The sequence below is a fragment of the Branchiostoma lanceolatum genome, chromosome 15 (assembly GCF_035083965.1).
Source record: "Branchiostoma lanceolatum isolate klBraLanc5 chromosome 15, klBraLanc5.hap2, whole genome shotgun sequence".
In the NCBI taxonomy this organism is placed as follows: Eukaryota; Metazoa; Chordata; class Leptocardii; order Amphioxiformes; family Branchiostomatidae; genus Branchiostoma; species Branchiostoma lanceolatum.
The window spans coordinates 13,996,166-14,006,853 of NC_089736.1; the positions used below are offsets into that span (position 1 = coordinate 13,996,166).

Consider the following 10,688-nt stretch of genomic DNA (forward strand, 5'->3'; position numbering starts at 1 on the left):
ATCATGTTGTTGTGGTCTTGTCAAAAAAGTAAGGGACGACAAGATCCCCAACGATAGAGGGTTAATATAGATTTGTTATTTAATGTGATGTTGGATTAGAAATTGTTGGAGTCAGTAATATTGCGCGTGATTGATCGGAGGGATGGTTTTTGTTGCTAATGTTAGTTTACGACCACATCAATGATAAAGAAATGACACAGAAACAAGGATTCCCGCACACTTAGCAAGGTGCACACTTACCGTTATAAAACTGACTGATTGTGACTTCATAATGTTGGCTAATTACTACGATCCTTACTGAAGGTCTCTGTTGCTCTTTTGACCTAAACTTCCTTGCCTTTGAAATCTCTTGTCTTTATACTGTCTTACTCTGCTGACACAACATTGATTACTTTATCGCTTCGCTGCAGTCCACTTTAACAAACGAATACCCGTCAAAGATGTCAAAGAATAACAATTATGGCACAACAATAGCAGACTAATTTTACAGTAACCGTTGCAAGTTCGGTAAGGAGTTGCACTGAAACTTCTTGGACATTAGTGACGGAGTAAAATGTTACTGCACCTTGTGATTGCAATTGCATACACATTTGAATGGTGTTTCCACCATGCGTACATCCGGTTTGATTTGAGCTGTCATCGGCGAGGTTAACACTTGTATTTTCTTTGATATACATGCAAAATCAGCCACTAAAAGTCGCACAATAAAATAAACAATAGTATAGACAATACATATTCGTTTCGATCAAATGACGTGGACAACATGTGCACGTCAGCGTGTGAATTCTCTAAATCGTGTCAGCTTTTCTCTGGCTGTAACAGCGCAATCATTTGGCTGCACACGGCTCTGATTCTGGTCAGGCATCCCCTGTGGCCTTCCTCCCTCATGTTCTTGGCAACTGTAGAAGTAGATGGTTGATCAGTTCTGTGGAGAATTCGAACATAAATATTGATGATATTGTATCTTGGGACAAAGCAAATGTTTTGATGAACCTTCGTGGTCTGAGAGAGTTAAGTAAATTAATGTTAAAATTTCTACGGTTTAAAGAAAATACTATAATCTGATTTAGTACACCCATATACACACTAACTTACTCTTCTTATATTATGTATGGCAAGCTGGAGGCATAAAATGTAAGAATTCATGTCAAATAGGTTTCTATAGTTGATAATTGACCTTTCCAACGATGTTGTCACATGAGCCGTTTTAAAAATAAATTTAACAAAAGTCAAAATCTGATTAACAACAAACCATATAAGAAAATCTCTTCACCTTCCTGTACTTCCTATGACATCTTTCACCCCATGCCAGCCAGCTGTGAGGGATCAGAAATCTGAAGCTGGTACACAGCTTGTATTTATTCCTACCAGTTTCCACCAAGGTCTGCTGCATGCTGTGACGGAAGGAAACATATATTAGGAATATCCAGTATAGTTGAGCAGGTATGAGCAGCTGGGAAATATAAAGCTATCATCTGACTGACGAATATGATCTGCAACATGATCTGCTACGATGGTATCGCTACCAATCATCATCCGAATTGTTCTAAATGGCATTTATCAAAAATTGGCCGCGGACAGAACAAAGCCCACTGGCTCTTTATCGAAAAGTACGATTGAGAGGAAACATAACATTAGAACCGTTTATAATAATGCATATATAAACATTTAGAACTTGTCCATGACTGAGTAAACAAACTGCTTGTAAGGTCACCGTTATTTTGACTTCCCTGTGATAACACTTAACAGTGACAGCATATCCCCAGTAGTTATTTTTGCTGTCTGAAAGACTGACCGGCAGGGTCATGGCTGGTGACCCACACTCAGCCGCGACTTTAAAGTAAACTGTCAGTTCTAGAAACCTGTTACCTAATGCTGAATCAGCTGCGTTCTCTTGACGATGCAAATTTACAGACATGAGGATCAGGATCCTTATAACAAGGCTGACCTCAAGGGTTGTGTGAACAGGTTAAGGGATATCTCAAAAGTGACATTTCAATGAACTGTATGACATTGGGTCACACAGTTTGACGACCTGAATTAGAGAAGATATTTGATATCCTATGTGTATCTCTCCGTCTGGATTACACGTGACAACATTTACGGATCATGATCAGAAGAGGAATATAGATGATTATATAGTAAGACTCATGTAAATTAGTTTTGTCATTTTTTTCTGAATACCATGTCCTCCAGATGATTTATGTTACACATGTTTTGGGACAGAAATACAGGGACATGAACAAAAAGGGGTTATCTATTCTAAATACGTGTAATTCTTCTCATTAAAGTGACAAGTTTAAAACTTAAATACCGGCTGTTTTACACATGCCCGTCTGTAAATACTCTAAGGGACAGCTACTTAACCCGGGGTACCAGGTTCAACATACAAACATCTCTACCGCTTCCGCCCGCCTGGCGTCGCCATAGCAACCTTGCAGACGACAGTAACCTTACCGCGACAGGTCGCTCTAAGGAGGATGTGGGGCATGGATGTAAATACTTGCGTGGAATGGATCCGTCTAGCTTACTGTCGCCGAAGGTCATGGTGAGAATTTCAAACTATTTTGCTTAAAAAGAAACTACGCAACTGTCGATCATGGCAAACAAAGTTATGCACACTTGCCAAGTCGGAACTATCAAAGACATGTTCAGTGGAAACTCTCGATGTACGGGGAATAGTGCATACGCTATTTACAAATCGGCACGGGGGATACCTGATCTATCTTCTTGTCACAGCTCAACGGGACACACCTGATAAATTAATTTCAACGTTCATTCATAATGTGATCGATTATACCTGTGCCTTCAGCTTTTTGAAAATAAGTTTTAACAGGGGAATAGGAGGCGATGTTCTAAATCAGCGTTACTGATACAGGGCGGGGTTAACTTGCTCTTTATAAACAATGGAAAATAAAAAGTGCCACTAGTCGAAGTGGGGCATTTGAAGTTTTCAACATTCGGTGTTACTTTCGCTATTTTCTCAAACAACACAGATTGATGATTTGGTTTATTTCATATCATTAAAAAGTATCACAGTTTCGCAGTGCACGCGACGTGTGCACTGAATTGAACTGGGACTACATTATACATTATTGATACATAGATTGCGCCAGAAACCACCCCGGACACTACAGCACGCGTTCGCCTCAATGGGTTACTCACTTTAATATAGCGGCAAGAAAATATAGCGGTTTGGGGAAAATGGAGTAGGTCACGGTACTTAATTCTAACGGTGGGAACAAACATTACTGTCTCAAACATTAGTGATGAAAAATTTGCATTTTAGCTGTTGACAAATGACCGTTATACCAGCTAAAATTAAGTTCCAGTTGACAAACAAGAATTACGGTATTGATATATACATATATGTTGCAAGTTGATATTAAACAATACATCAAATGAAAGGTAAGGTTGGGGGAATCATCACATAAATTTATGACGGATTGTTGGATGATCATTGACTATTCCATGATCACAGGGCTTTCGTAAAAGTTATAGTTTGTATGTATGATATATATAGATATAGTAGACCTTACGAAAGTCGCTGTACTTTTGTTGTGTCAAGAAAGATTGTTGTATAACCCGGCCATCAATCAAGTCTACCGACAGAACAATACGCTTTATCTTTGAAACGAATAGATCTTGCAGACATAATTCATGTAATGATTTGCCATACGATCCGATATTATACCACGTATACCCCAAAACCACTGGGGTGGCGACCCTACTGCGACCTAAGAACTGGAGGTGGCGACCTCACTGCGACCTAAGATTTGACGGAACGCTCACTGAATTTCCTTGATTATTATAAACGAGTAATTTTACGCCTTGTGTATTTTGTTGTCCTTTCAGTCAGACATCTACATTCTGCATGATATCCCAAGCATGAAGTCAATGATTACACAAATCCAACTTAGGTCGCAGCAAAGTCGCAGCTTGATCGCCGTCTAGTGGAATGGGGGCCTTAGTGCGATCGCCGTACGACTGTAAATACAGAATATAGTTTCTCAATTCTTAAAATTCAGCACCAGGTTGATTTGTATTCTTAACTCTGCTGCATGTTCAAAAACAGAAGAGCTTCAGCCAATCGTTTGCCAAAAAAGTAGGTTTCTGCTTACCCAGCTATTCATAGTTCCTCCAAGACCCAGTAACACCGCGAGCGTGTGTGGATTGTATTCTGCGGCGGTTTACCTTCGCGGTATCGGCCCTGCCGCCCAGGTTGAGGTTCGTCGCTTGCTTCTGGGAGAGTGGGCCGTCTCTAGACCTGTCAAACATATTTATACGGACATCAACTTTTTTTTACATTTTGGGAGTGGTTACACAACTGAACTGACCAATCAGTTATATGATCTAGAGATGCAATGTTAATATTCAAAACAGTTTAAGACGAAACAACACTGAGGTCGAGGTCACGCCATGTAGTGAAAGTAGACTACATGTGACGTCAGCGACAAAATGAACAGTAAGGGTAACAAACAAGACATACGTACTCTTACTAGAAACTCTAGGCTCTACCAAAGTACAATTCGTTCTTATAGCAAGGTAGTATATAGATAGAAATTGAAAGGGTTCACACACCTTTTCTGTATCCATTCGCATCTTCGTTTTGATCAACACTGCTGCCAGCTACACACACAGCTCTCCAGCCACCAAATAACCAAATTGAAAAGGGTTCTTTGTTCCCACGTCTCTGTGACCCTGTGCCTGTAATTGGCAGCCTGGCCCTGTTTCAAGGACAGTCTGCTGGCGGCGGCACATGGGAAGTAAACTGATAACTCTGGGTCAACAGTACAGGAGTCTTACGGTGGCCTTGGAATGCACACGCCAATGTACTGCGTCAGGGGGTAACCGAAGAAATGCATGTTTATGTGTGTGTCATATCCTTATTTTCATGCTTAAAGATTACTATGACGTATAAATGGCAAGAGTGACGGGCCAAGGGTTACGGTGACGGATTAAGGTTTATGGTGACGGATTAAGGGCAAGGGTATCGGATCAAGGGCTATGGTGACAGATTAAGGGTTATGGTGACGGATTAAGTGTTATGGTGACGGGATAAGGGCAATGCTGAGGGATTAAAGGCTTTCCTGGCGGATTAAGGATTGTTATGACGTATACAGGGCAAGATTGACGAATCAAGGGTTACGGTGACGTATTAAGGGTTATGGGGATGGATCATTGGCTATGTTGATGGATTAAAGGCAATGATGAGGGATTTAAGACTTTCGTAACGAATTAAGGGTTATGCTGTCGGATTAAGGGTTATGGTGACGGATTAAGGGTAAGGATGACAGATTAAGGGAAAGGGTGACGGATTATGGTCTCTGATGGCGGATTTAAGGACACGCTGACGGATAAAGGTTTGTGGTGATGGATAAAGGGTTGTGGTGACGGATTAAGTGCTATGTTGAGGGGATTAAGGACAACGCTAACGGATTAAAGACTTTCCTGACGGATTAAAGATTATCATGACGTATTACGAGCAAGAGTGACATATTAAGGGTTATGAGAACGGATTAAGGATTATTAGGTCACATTATTGGCTATGGTGACGGATTAACGGAAACGGTGAAGTATTTAAGACTTTCGTGACGGATTAAGGCTAATGGTGACGGAGTAAGGGCTAGGGTGACGGATTAAGGGTTACAGTGATGGATTAATGATAAGGATGACGGATTAATAGAAAGGGAGACGGATTAGGGTCTCAGATTGCGGATTAAAGGATACGCTGACTGATAAAGGTTTATGGTAACGGATTAAGGGAAATAGTCATGGATTAAAGCCTATGGTGACGTATTAAGGGTTGTGGTGACGGATTAAGTGCTATGTTGAGGGGATTAAGGGCAACGCTGACGGATTAAAGACTTTCCTGACGGATTAAAGATTATCATGACGTATTAAGGGCAAGAGTGACGTATTAAGGGTTATGGGGACGGATTAATGATTATGAGGTCAGATTACTGGCTATGGTGACGGATTAACGGCAACGGTGAGGTATTTAAAACTTTCGTGACGGATTAAGGCTAATGGTGACGGAGTAAGGGCTACGGTGACGGATTAAGGGTTACAATGATGTATTACTGATAATGATGATGACGGATTAAGAGAAAGGGTGACAGAATATGGTCTGTGCTGTCGGATTAAGGGTCATGGCGACAGATTAAGAGTAAGGATGTTCATGTACCACCGGAAGAGTTCATTCTCCCAAGGGGATGGCTTTTACAAAACAGTCCATTTCAAAACACTCATTTCTTGCAAGGAGAGGGAGATGAATTATGCTGTATTTCAACTTCTTACTTAGAAATGCTACCTTTCCCCCACATAAGTTACACTAAAACGCAAACCTGTTCATATTTGCTGAAGCAGCTAATATTTATCTCTAGTTATCTTTATATTCACTCATGATCTAAAAACTTTCTTTGCAAAATTTTGTGCAAAAGGTTAGAGTTTAGTTCCATTAGCTCTTTTTCTTCAATGTCTACTGTTATATATATTTCCATAGTAGATTTTCAGAATGATATCATTTAACAATTCCCCCTATGATTTTTCTTTCTCTGAATAGCTGAGTATTCAATTGACTATAAATGGTTTTAGATGCTGCCTTCTCTAGGTAAAAGGCTGTCATGAAGTTACTAATTTGCATAAATTTAGTCATGTAAATTCAATTTTACTTAGTTGGTTAAAGTATTAAATCGATTTTGTTTTCCATTCTTTTGGTATTGCTTTATGAAGATTATTTGATGAGCTTAGAAGTCTTTAGTGTTTTCCAATTTCTCCTTGCTAATAAGAATTTACCATCCGGAAAAATACATTTTATCTGTATCAGGCCTGCTTTTACCCAGCTCTTATCAAACAAAGCCTTTCTCTTTAAAGTAATATTGTGATTTCCCCAAATAAGTTAATTTTGAATTTCCACTAATGTTTGTGGCTGTTTACTTAACCCCTCACCTACTTTGTGCCAAGGAGGGAAAACACAAAAGCTTTTTTTAGGCATTGTCGATATATCTGGAAAATGATCTTTATTTCAAAAATTCATTTTAAAAATCAAATCTTTTTCCCCATAATCTTTAAAGTAAAGACTTGGTATCAATTTCCAATGGGACATATGTCTATTACAAAATCTTCTGACCCATGTAGCCAGTAGATCCGTAATCTGTCATCAAACATTAACCATTTTATTTCACCATCACATTAATCACTAATTATACAATTTCTAGAGATTTCATCCGGTTTACCATTTAAAAGATAAATCCGAAATGCCGTTTCTATACATATATCTCATGTATTGACTATTCTGGGTACCCATATTAATGAAATCATAACTCAGGGGAATGGAAGTTGTTTATAATATATATAATAACATTTCTTTACCATTAAGGGATAGTTTTCTACCTCTCCAGAAATTGGGGAGTTGTTTAACTTCTCTATCTTATTTTCCCAGTTAAAGAGTTCGCATACAATTGGACTGTGGCCAAAGTACGTCCCACGGGATTTAATTCGATCTTTTTTCCGATCTAAAACTGGGTTTCTGACAGCAAGCTGCTTCCCTCGACAGTTGCCATAGTTACAAAGCAATCCGTCTGACACTCTGGCGGGTGGTCCCCACACACAAGGCATTCACCCATTCTAGTGCCAGCTCCTGTCCGGACCGCACAGACTTTCTCACAGCCCAATTTCGCGAACAGAACACTTGACATCCCGGACCTTGCGACTGTTCTGCCCGGACTTGCCAGCCCGACATCACCGTGACCCTACAGTTCCGCATCCCGGCCCGGTAAAACTACGCGGTGAGTTATTTTCGTTTGGGTCAAATGGACGACGGACTAAGATCGGTCCTTATCTCTGGTCATTCGTTCATTAGACGATTGGAGGCTTTCATCCATGCAAGAACTACGACTCAGGCAGGTCGTGCGGTTTCGCGAGATTTCTGGTTATCAAGGGCCTGCGTTGATTTTAAAGCATTCCAGGCTGTAACATTCCATTCCATCGGTCTCGCCTACTGCCTTACATTCGAAGTTTTCCGTACGATATAGTTTATGCCCGTCTAGCGTATTCCCTACAAAACATCCAGGCAGTACAATCTGCTATATTAGGTGCACCTCTTTGTCGACCGGTGAAACCACCTAACATGCTCGACTTTCCTGATCACCTTAAGACATTCTAGGACAAATTAAACGATTTAGTCAAGGACTACCCCAAGGTCGAAGTGTGGGACCACAGACGACTTTGGAGGCGTAACCCCCATAACTATCAACCCGACGGAATACATCTGCCCGACATGAGGAATCTATAAAACTACAAGAGTATGGGGGGGGATAGGCAGTTAAAGCGTATCAAAGAAGTTCTGTCCAAATTTCTTGCCCTTGTAGTCTGGCACAATTAGTGCCCGATTGACTAGCTACCTATACTGTTCTGCACATGTATATCGTGCATTCAAGCCTCTTCCACATGCGATCTGGATGCCGGTCAACCACGCAGTTATGCGTGTATATTGGCATAAGACATTTGTCAATATATTCCAGACAATCTCTTTCCTACCCCATGTGTCGCACTAAATCCGGTTATAATGTCTACAGCATTTACTATTGAACGTTCATTTGCTAGAATAAATGTTGTGTCATCAACTACCTGATTTATTTTTATTTCTACACTACCCTCATTTTGTTGAACTAAAATCTTATTTGTTTCTTTAGATTTACTCATCTTAGTGGCCATAACTTCCGTCACTAAACGTACTAACAGCGAATGTGATCAAGGGCAACCCCGTCTTATACCTTGGTTTAATTCTATGGCCCATAGTATGGGTTTGATATCCAGCCATTATTCAATGTATTGCAGCATGTATCCATATATAGTACTTTTATACATTTTATAAATAATGGGCCAAACATTAATTCGTGAAAGGTTTTGTACATGAAATCTCTATTAACAGAATGAAAAGTTTTTTGACATCTAAGAATAACATGGATCCAGACTTTCTTTCACGTTTAGCAAAAACTATTATGTCATTTAATATTCTAATATTCTGCCCAAAGATTCCTCCTTTATTATATGCTGTTTGACTTTGGTTTATAAGTTTTTGCAGTACTTTTTCACTCCATTAGCTATACGGTAAAATATATAATTTCCTAGTCACAGTGTAGAGGGCGTATAGATCTCAAATTCTTTAACAGATATAGTTCATTTTTCTTATGTAATACGTTTAGGAGAGATGTTTTCTGTTTGTTTTGATAATCCTCTAAAAAGAATTTACGCACTAGGCGCCATTCCAATCTTCTTCTTTTTTAAATTCAGAAGGAAGTGCATTAGGTCCTAGGGCTTTGTCACTTTTCTATTTCATTTAGAGCTTGCTCACATTCTTTTAAGGTAATTGGTATCATTTTGCTCAGTATATCATCTGGAGGCGATCCAAATCCACAGAAACGCAGTACCTTAAACAGGGACAGGGGGCGTCACTATCTCAAGCCTGTATATGACTGTCTCTTGTCACGTGATGATCAACATCAAGTCACGTGACAAGAGAACTCCAAGACAATATCTGACAGAGGGTTCGTCTCGAAAGCTCCCCAGAGCAAACTTGTGTGTAATGTTTGAATATTTGTCAAAGGTATCAAAGGTTTTGTCTGATAGATTTTTTATCTACATTATCAGGCTGAATATCATTTTTTCCATATAGGTCTTTATAGATGTTTACAGCTTCAGCTATAATTTCATGTTGATTAGATATGTCCTTATCTCCCTGCTTTATTAAATCTATGTTAAATATTGTCAGGTTTTTCCTTTCTAGGCAAAGAAAAGTTCCTAAATCTACAATGTTTCAATTTATCAGAATTTTCCCGACTTCTCCGTTATCAAATACTGATATAGCTTTTACATTTTAGTCCGAAATAAATGGAGCTCCCTACTTTTAATGGTTCCACAGGCACAGGAGTGGAAACCCTTCTCACCCCAATCAATTTAAGTTTTTACTTCTTGAATTATATGTGTTTCCCTTAGAAATATAACCTCAGCCTTTTTGGTCTTAACACCATTCAAGAATAGTCTTTCTTTTAACTTTATCTCTGGTTCCTTTGATATTTAAAGACAAACAATTAAGATCAGCCATACTCACAGAGATTATCCAGTTTTGTACGGTTTTTGACCGTGGAAATTAGCTCCATACCAGTATACAGTAAAGTCATATTCCATAAGTCCGATAAATCATAAGTCCGTCCCGTTTCAAGTCATCATCTGCGAGGAGGTAGACGTCAGGCTCACGCGCGTGATCAGGTGTTGTTGTTCCCGTCCACAGCTGTTCCACGAGCCTTCGTCGGCGATGTTGGTGGGATGGGATTGTTTCCAAAGAGTCTATTATTGCATCGTGGGTACAAGCTCCATTTCAGACTGGACATAATAAGTTCGCAATAGTTAACTTTTGGGCAGGAGTTGTTTATTGCATTGGGTTAATTTTGGAACAGTCCAAATTCGCCTTTGCAGGAATAATGTAAAAAAAAAACGGTTTATCAAATATGGTCAAAATGTGGACATAGTACTTGTCCATTGCCATACAATAAATGTTGACCTTTTGGTACCAACGATATTTTTACACCAGGTGGCTCTGTGCTTATGCTGCATGCTAAAAATGTTTGCCAAAAATGAGCTATTTGTTACTTACAAAATGTAAGCTTTAAACACCCGGTGATCTT

General features: G+C 39.5%; 1 long non-coding RNA gene across 1 annotated transcript; it reads right to left on the reverse strand.

Moving 5' to 3' along the window:
* Positions 1-209: 209 nt before the first annotated feature.
* Positions 210-4,877, reverse strand: LOC136420787 (uncharacterized). The gene is made up of 4 exons (XR_010753312.1): positions 4,582-4,877; positions 4,122-4,267; positions 1,274-1,394; positions 210-925 (listed from the first exon to the last, which is right to left on the reverse strand). It is a non-coding gene; the product is annotated as an uncharacterized lncRNA (long non-coding RNA).
* Between the last annotated feature and the right edge of the window lie 5,811 nt (positions 4,878-10,688).